Here is an 8,299-nt window from a genome sequence, read left to right as displayed (position 1 = left end):
AGTTATAAGGGTTAAAAGTTGACCAGTGATTTCTCATTTTTACAACAAAATTTACAAAACCATTTTTTTTTTTAGGGACCACCTCACATTTGAAGTCACTTTGAGGGGTCTATATGGCAGAAAATACCCAAAAGTGACACCATTCTAAAAACTGCACCCCTCAAGCTACTCAAAACCACATTCAAGAAGATTATTAACCCTTCAGGTGTTTCACAGCAGCTAAGGCAATGTGGAAGGAAAAAATGGACATTTTAATTTTTCCAACACAAATTTCCTTTCAGCATTAATTTTTTCATTTTCACATGGGCAACAGGATAAAATGGATACTAAAATTTGTTGGGCAATTTCCCCTGAGTACACCGATACCTCATATGTGGTCATAAACCACTGTTTGGGCATACGGCAGGGCTCAGAAGGGAAGGAGCGCCATTTGACTTTTTGAATGGAAAATATGCTGGAATATTTAGCGCTTGCCATGTCGCATTTGGAGAGTCGCTGTGTGCCTAAACACAATTGATCCGTAAAAAAAAAAAAAAAAGTACTTTTTTTTTCACAAAAATTATCTTTTAGCCTCAGTTTTTTCATTTTCACGTGGGCAACAGGATAAAATGGATCCTAAAATTTGTTGGGCAATTTCTCCTGAGCACACCAATACCTCATATGTGGTCATAAACCACTGTTTGGGCGCACGGCAGGGCCCGGAAGGCAAGGAGCACCATTTGACTTTTTGAATGGAAAATTATCTCCAATCGTTATCGGACACCATGTCGCGTTTGGAGAGCCCCTGTGTGCCTAAACATTGGAGCTCCCCCACAAGTGACACCATTTTGGAAACTAGACCCCTTAAGGAACTTATCTAGATGCGTAGTGAGCACTTTGAACCCCCAAATGCCTCACGAAAGTTTATAACATAGAGCAGTGAAAATAAAAAATCATTTTTTTTTCCTCAAAAATGATTTTTTAGCACGCTATTTTTTATTTTCACAAGGGTAACAGGAGAAATTGGACCACAAAAGTTGTTGTCCAGATTGTCCTGAGTACGCTGGTACCCCATATGTGAGGGGGGGGCACTGTTTGGGTGCACGGCAGGGCGCAGAAGGGAATGAGCGCCATTTGACTTTTTGAAATGAAAATTAGCTCCAATCGTTAGCGGACACCATGTCGTGTTTGGAGATCCCCTGTGTGCCTAAACTTTGGAGCTCCCCCACAAATGACCCCATTTTGGAAACTAGACCCCCTAAGGAACTTATCTAGATGCATAGTGAGCACTTTGAACCCCCAGGTGATTCACAGAAGTTTATAATGCAGAGCAGTGAAAATAAAAAATCTTTTTTTTTTTTCCTAAAAAAAAATTTTTAGTCTGCAATTTTTTATTTTTACAAGGGTAACAGGATAAATTGGACCCCAAAAGTTGTTTTCCAGTTTGTCCTGAGTACGCTGGTACCCCATATGTGGGGGGGGACCACTGTTTGGGCACACGTCGGGGCTCGGAAGGGAAGTAGTGACATTTTGAAATGCTGACTTTGATGGAATGGTCTGCGGGCGTCATGTTACATTTGCTGAGCCCCTGTGTGCCTAAACAGTAGAAACCCCCCAACAAGTGACCCCATTTTGGAAACTAGACCCCCCAAGGAACTTATCTAGATGTATGGTGAGCACCTTGAACCCCCAAGTGCTTCACAGAAGTTTATAATGCAGAGCCGTGAAAATAAAAAAATCATTTTTTTCCCTAAAAAAAATGATTTTTAGCCCGCAATTTTTTTTTTCACAAGGGTAACAGGAGAAATTGGACCCCAAAAGTTGTTGTCTAGTTTGTCCCGAGTACGCTGATACCCCATATGTGGGGGATGACCACTGTATGGGCACACGTCAGGGCTCGGAAGGGAAGTAGTGACGTTTTGGTATGCTGACTTTGATGGAATGGTCTGCGGGCATCATGTTACATTTGCAGAGCCCTTGATGTTCCTAAACTGTGGAAACCCCCACAAGTGACCCCATTTTGGAAACTAGACCCCATAAGGAACTTACTTTTGGGCCTGTGTAGCTCATCCAGCAGCGTTCCTCTAAGGTATATACCCTCTATTCTTCCCTCCTTTCCCCCACACTCACCTTTTTATTTTTGGATTTTGCATTTTTTGCACTTTATACCATCACATTGGTTCCTCTCTTTGTTGATTATTTTGCATCACCACATGGTTCTATGCACAGACACTTGTTTGAGCCTATATGGGCTCCGTATATTCTATGTCACTCCTTTAAGGAGCCAATGTATAGAGGGATAAAATATAGTTGTTTATTAATGGGGAACGCTGTGCTTTATTAACCTATATAGGTGTATATAAAATTCTTTTGAGCACACATCTTTTTTATATATATTTGTATTACTATTACTCAATAAAGGTATTTTAATCTTATATCTGTTTTATGACTTTTTTATTATTTATATATTTTATTTAATTTTTACATTTTTTGACCAAAAATTCGGGTCTTTCTTTTGATTCGGTTTACAAATCTTTTCTCGAATGGTCTACCATTCTTCCAGTGGCACACACTTATACACGTTGAAAAAGGTATATTAATGGAATTATAACCATTTTATTATTTATTGTTATATATAAAAAAAATTTTTTTTTTTTTTTTTTCTTCACGTGTTTTTTGTGGTATTGCTTCAAAATCAGGTTAATTTGAGTTACCCATAAGGAACTTGCCTAGATGTGTGGTGAGCACCTTGAACCCCGAAGTGCTTCACAGAAGATTGTAACGCAGAGCCATGAAAATAAAAAATCTTTTTTTTTCCTCAAAAAATGAATTTTTAGCTCGCAATTTTTTATTTTCACAAGGGTAACAGGAGAAATTGGACCCCAAAAGTTGTTGTCCAGTTTGTCCCGAGTACGCTGGTACCCCATATGTGGGGGGAAACCACTGTTTGGGCACACGTTGGGCCTCAGCAGGGAAGTAGTGACATTTTGAAATGCTGACTTTAATGGAATGGTCTGCGGGCGTCATGTTACATTTGCTGAGCTCCTGTGTGCCTAAACAGTAGAAACCCCCCACAAATGACCCCATTTTGGAAACTAGACCCCCCAGGGAACTTATCTAGATGTGTGGTGAGCACCTTGAACTCCCAAGTGCTTCACAGAAGTTTATAACACAGAGCCGTGAAAATAAAAAATCATTTTTTTCCCTCAAAAAAAATGATTTTTAGCCCGCAATTTTTTTTTTCACAAGGGTAACAGGATAAATTGGACCCCAAAAGTTGTTGTCCAGTTTGTCCTGAGTACGCCGATACCCCATATGTGTGGGGGAACCATTGTTTGGGCACACGTCAGGGCTCGGAATGGAAGTAGTGACGTTTTGAAGTGCAGACTTTGATGGAATAGTCTGCAGTCGTCATTACGTTTGCAGAGCCCCTGATGTGCCTAAACAGTGGAAACCCCCCACAAGTTACCCCATTTTGGAAACTAGACCTTCCAAGGAACTTATGTAGATGTATGGTGAGCACTTTCAACCCCCAAGTGCTTCACAGAAGTTTATAATGCAGAGACATGAAAATGAAAAAAACTTTTTTTCCACAAAAATAATTTTTTAGCCCCCATTTTTTTATTTTCCCAAGGGTAACAGGAGAAATTAGACCCCAAAAGTTGTTGTGCAATTTTTCCTGAGTACGCTGATACCCCATATGTGGGGGTAAACCACTGTTTGGGCACACGTCAGGGCTTGGAAGGGAGTGAGCACCGTTTGACTTTTTGAACGCAAAATTGGCTGGAATCAAAGGTTGCACCATGTCGCGTTTGGAGACCCCCTGATGTGCCTAAACAGTGGAAACCCCTCAATTCTAACTCCAACCCTAACCCCAACACACCCCTAACCACAGCACTAACCCCAACACATCCCTAACCCTAATCCCAACCCTAACCATAAACCTAACCCCAACACACCCCTAACCCAAACACTAACCATAACACTAACCACAAGCCTAACCCTAATTCTAACCCTAACTCCAACCCTAACCCTCTTTTCAACCCTAACCCTCTTTCCAACCCTAACCCTAATTCCAACCCTAACCCTCTTTCCAACCCTAACCCTCTTTTCAACCCTAACCCCAACCCTCTTTCCAACCCTAACCCTCTTTCCAACCCTAACCCTCTTTTCAACCCTAACCCTAACCCTCTTTCCAACCCTAACCCTCTTTCCAACCCTAACCCTAACCCTCTTTCCAACCCTAACCCTGATGGAAAAATAAAAATAAAAATATTTTCTTTATTTTATTAGTACTGCCTACCTATGGGGGTGATAATCGGGGGGTTCATTTACTTTTTATTTCATTTTGATCACTGTGAGAGTGATCAAAATGAAATAATGGAATCTGCAGCCGGCAGATTCGGACGGGCGCACTGCACATGCGCCCGCCATTTTCCAAGATGGCGGCGCCCATGAACCGGACCCGCCGGACAGCGGGAGCGACGGGGGGACTTAGAAGGTGCCGGGGGCGGTGAGAGTGGCTGAGGCGGGGGATCGGAAGCTGGCGGGGAGCGAAGGGAATGGGAGGGGGGGCAGATGATGACAGTGGCGGCAGATCGCCGCTGTCATTCAGTGGCAGGGGGGGCGATCGCCGGTGGGGGAGTCAAATCTGTGTCTCCAGCCATGGCCGATGCTACTGCAGCATCGGCCATGGCTGGAATGTAATATTTCATCAATTTTCATTGATGAAATATTACTATCGCTCTGATTGGCTGTTTCACTTTTAACAGCCAATCAGAGCGATCGTAGCCACGTGGGGGCGAAGCCATGCCCCCTGTGGTGAATTACAAAGCCCCCTGTATCTGCGGGTCAGGTGACCTTTCATTGACCCCGGTCACCCGACCTGCAGGGGGGCTTTGAATTCATGACACAGGGTATGCGTCATAGGTCGGATTGGCACCGACTTTCATGACGCATACGCTGTGTCACAGGTCGGGAAGGGGTTAATGTGGTTTTGATCAGCTTGAGGGGTGCAGTTTTTAGAATGGTGTCACTTTTGGGTATTTTCTTTCATATTGACCCCTCTAAGTGACTTCAAATGTGATGTGGTCCCTAAAAAAATGGTTTTGTAAATGGTGTTGTAAAAATGAGAAATTGCTGGTCAACTTTTAACTTATAACTTCCTAACAAAAAAAATTTTGTTTCCAAAATTGTGCTGATGTAAAGTAGACATGTGGGAAATCTTATTTATTAACTATTTTGTGTGACATTTTTCTGTTTCAAGGGCATAAAAATTCAAAGTTTGAAAATTGCAAAGTTTTCCAAATTTCCACCAAATTTCCCTTTTCTACACAAATAAACGAAAGTTATATCGAAGAAATTTTACCATTACCGTAAAGTTCAATGTCACAAAAAAAAAAACAATCTCAGAATTGCCAAGATCCGTTGAAGTGTTCTAGAGTTATTACCTCATAAATGGACAGTGGTCAGAATTGTAAAGATTGCCCAGGTCATTAACGAGTAAACCACCCTCGGGGGTAAAGGGGTTAAAGTAGGCAAGGAATGCGATTTGACAGTTAAAAGGAGAGTACAAATCTATTTCAATGCTCATAATAACCAGATGATCTAGTTTGATTCTGTGTGAGAGCTCAGGGATACTACCACTAGACCAGAATTGGGTACTTAATTTTCCTAAAATGCCACATGAGAAACTGGGACTTTTCGAGAGGGCTAAACAAAAGCGCTTAACTATTCATCATAGTCGCAACATCACTGCTGCAGTTAGAGGCATATAGCTGGAGCAGGGAAACATAAATAGTTATTTTTATGAAGCACAATCCATTAGTCGGAAAAATGTATTTGAGGAAAACCCTTTTAAGGGAAACTATCAGCAGGTTTTGGTAATCTAATCTGACAGTGGCATGAGGTAGGGACAAAGACTCTAATTCTATCAATGTATCATCTTCTTTACTGGGTGCAGCTGTTATGATCGAATCACAGTTTTTTCCTGTTGCAGACCTAGCTGAGCTTGGATGTTTAGCTGTGTAAAACCCCACCCACACCACAGCTGTCACATATGTGGATTGTATACCCACTGTGCCATGATCCAGGCTTACCTAGGAGGGGCGTAACTAAGCAACTACCTGGTGTCCACTGGAGCTCCTAACAGTGGAGTAAAGGCCCCGTCTCACTAAGCGATCTCGGTAGCGAGATCGCTGCTGAGTCACAACTTTTGTGACGTAACAGCAATCTCACCAGCGAGATCGCTGTGTGTGACAGCGATCAGCGAGCAGCCCCCCTGCCGGTATCGCTGATCGCTGCAAGAAATCTCTGGACATTTCTTTTGTCGCTGGTCTCCCGCTGGCCAGCACGCATCGCTGTGTGTGACAGCGGGAGACCAGCGATCAGGTGTAAAAAATAATTAAAAAAAAACAAAAAATATAGTTATTCTCACCTTCCGATGTCCCGTTCAGCCATCCTGCCTCTCTCCACGCTCCGGTCCCAGTGATCCTTTGCATGAATGACCGCGAGATGTCACGGTCTTGAGGGATAACAAAGTCTCGCTGTAATTCATGCAAAGGATCACTGGGACCGGAGCGTGGAGAGAGGCAGGATGGCTGAACGGGACATCGGAAGGTGAGAATAACTATATTTTTTTATTTTGATTCTATTTTCTACAGCGATGGCAAGCGATGCCGGGCGCTCGGCATCGCTGTGCTGATCGCTGGTGAAGCTGTCTGTGTGACAGCTCACCAGCGATCACATAGCGACTTACCAGCGATCCTGACACCTTGATATCGGTGTCGGGATCGCTGGTAAGTCGCTTAGTGTGACGGGGCCTTTAGACTTGAGCTGCAGGTAGCTGCCAGGTAACACTCCTAGGCAGTCCCACTGCTAAGCAATAAGAACAAAAAGGCTCATCTCAATTTTGCCAGAAAACACCTTGATGATCCCTAAGACTTTTGGGACAATATTCTGTGAAGTTGAACATTTAGAAGGTGTTTTTCCCATTTCGTTTGGCATCAAAGTCACAGAGCAGTTCAGAAAAGGAACATCATGCCAACAGTAAAATATGGTGGTAGTAGTATGATGGTCTGGGGCTGTTTTGCTGCTTAAGGAACTGGAAGACTGGCTGTGGCAAATGAAACCATGAATTCTGCTGTCTACCAAAAAATACTGAAGGAGAATGGCTGTTTGTGACCTAAAGCTGAAGTGCACTTGGATCATTGTCCTGTTACATAACCCAAAACAAACCAGGAAGTCCACCTTTGGATGTCAAAATTAAGACTTTTGAGTGGCCTAGTCAAAGTCCTGACCTTAATCCCATTGAGATGTTGTGGCATGACCTTAAAAAGGCAGTTCATGCTTGGAAACACTCCAATGTGGCTGAATTACAAAAATTCTGTAAAGATGAGTGGGCCAAAATTCCTCCAGAGCATTGTAAAAGACTCATTGCCAGTTATCACAAATACTTGATTGCTGTTGTTGCTGCTATGGGTGACCATTTTGGAGGCAATCACTTTTTTACACAGGGCCCTGTAGGTTCAGATTTCTTTTCCCTTAATAATAAAGACCTTCATTTAAAAACTGCATTTTGTGTTCGTTTGTGTTATCTTTGACTAGTACTTGAATTTTTTTGGTGATCACATTTAAGTGTGACAAGCATGCAAAAGAACAGGAAATCAGGAAGGGGACAAACATTTTTTCTCACAACTGTATATTCATTCCCCATGCATGGATCCACATGTCACATGTGAATGAGGCCCAAATATCTTTTCACCAAGCATTAAATGTAATCATAAACCATATTCAGCCTCATTCTGTTCCAAAATTACACTTTGGGCAAAATATATTGGGGCATTCAATATGTTTAAAACGATCATGTACACCTCACAACTGGAATTTTGGATCACTCTTTGCAAACTGCTCCAGGTCTTTCATATTTGAAGGGTGCCTTCTCCCAACAGCAATTTTATATCTCTCCATAGGTGTTTAATGGAATTTAGATCCTGACTCATTGCTGTCCTGTTCATAACTCTCCCGCGCTTTGTTTCTATCCATTACTGGGTGCTTCTTGGAGTATGTTTGGGGGTCATTGTCCTACTGGAAGACCAATCACCTAGGATACAAACCTAGAGTTCTGACACTGAGCACTACACTGCAACCCAAAATCACTTGATAATCTTGAGATTTAATGATGCCTCGCAGTCAAGGCACCCAGTGCCAGAGGCAGCAAAACAATCCCAAAACATCTTTGAACCTCCACGATATGTGACTGTAGGTACCATGTTCTTTTTGTAGGCCAAATTCCATTTTCGATAAACAATAGAATTATGTG

This window comes from Dendrobates tinctorius, unplaced genomic scaffold (genome assembly GCF_039654945.1).
Source record: "Dendrobates tinctorius isolate UK_male_01 unplaced genomic scaffold, ASM3965494v1 ptg000007l, whole genome shotgun sequence".
Taxonomy (NCBI): domain Eukaryota; kingdom Metazoa; phylum Chordata; class Amphibia; order Anura; family Dendrobatidae; genus Dendrobates; species Dendrobates tinctorius.
Note: the sequence above shows the minus strand (reverse complement) of the source record.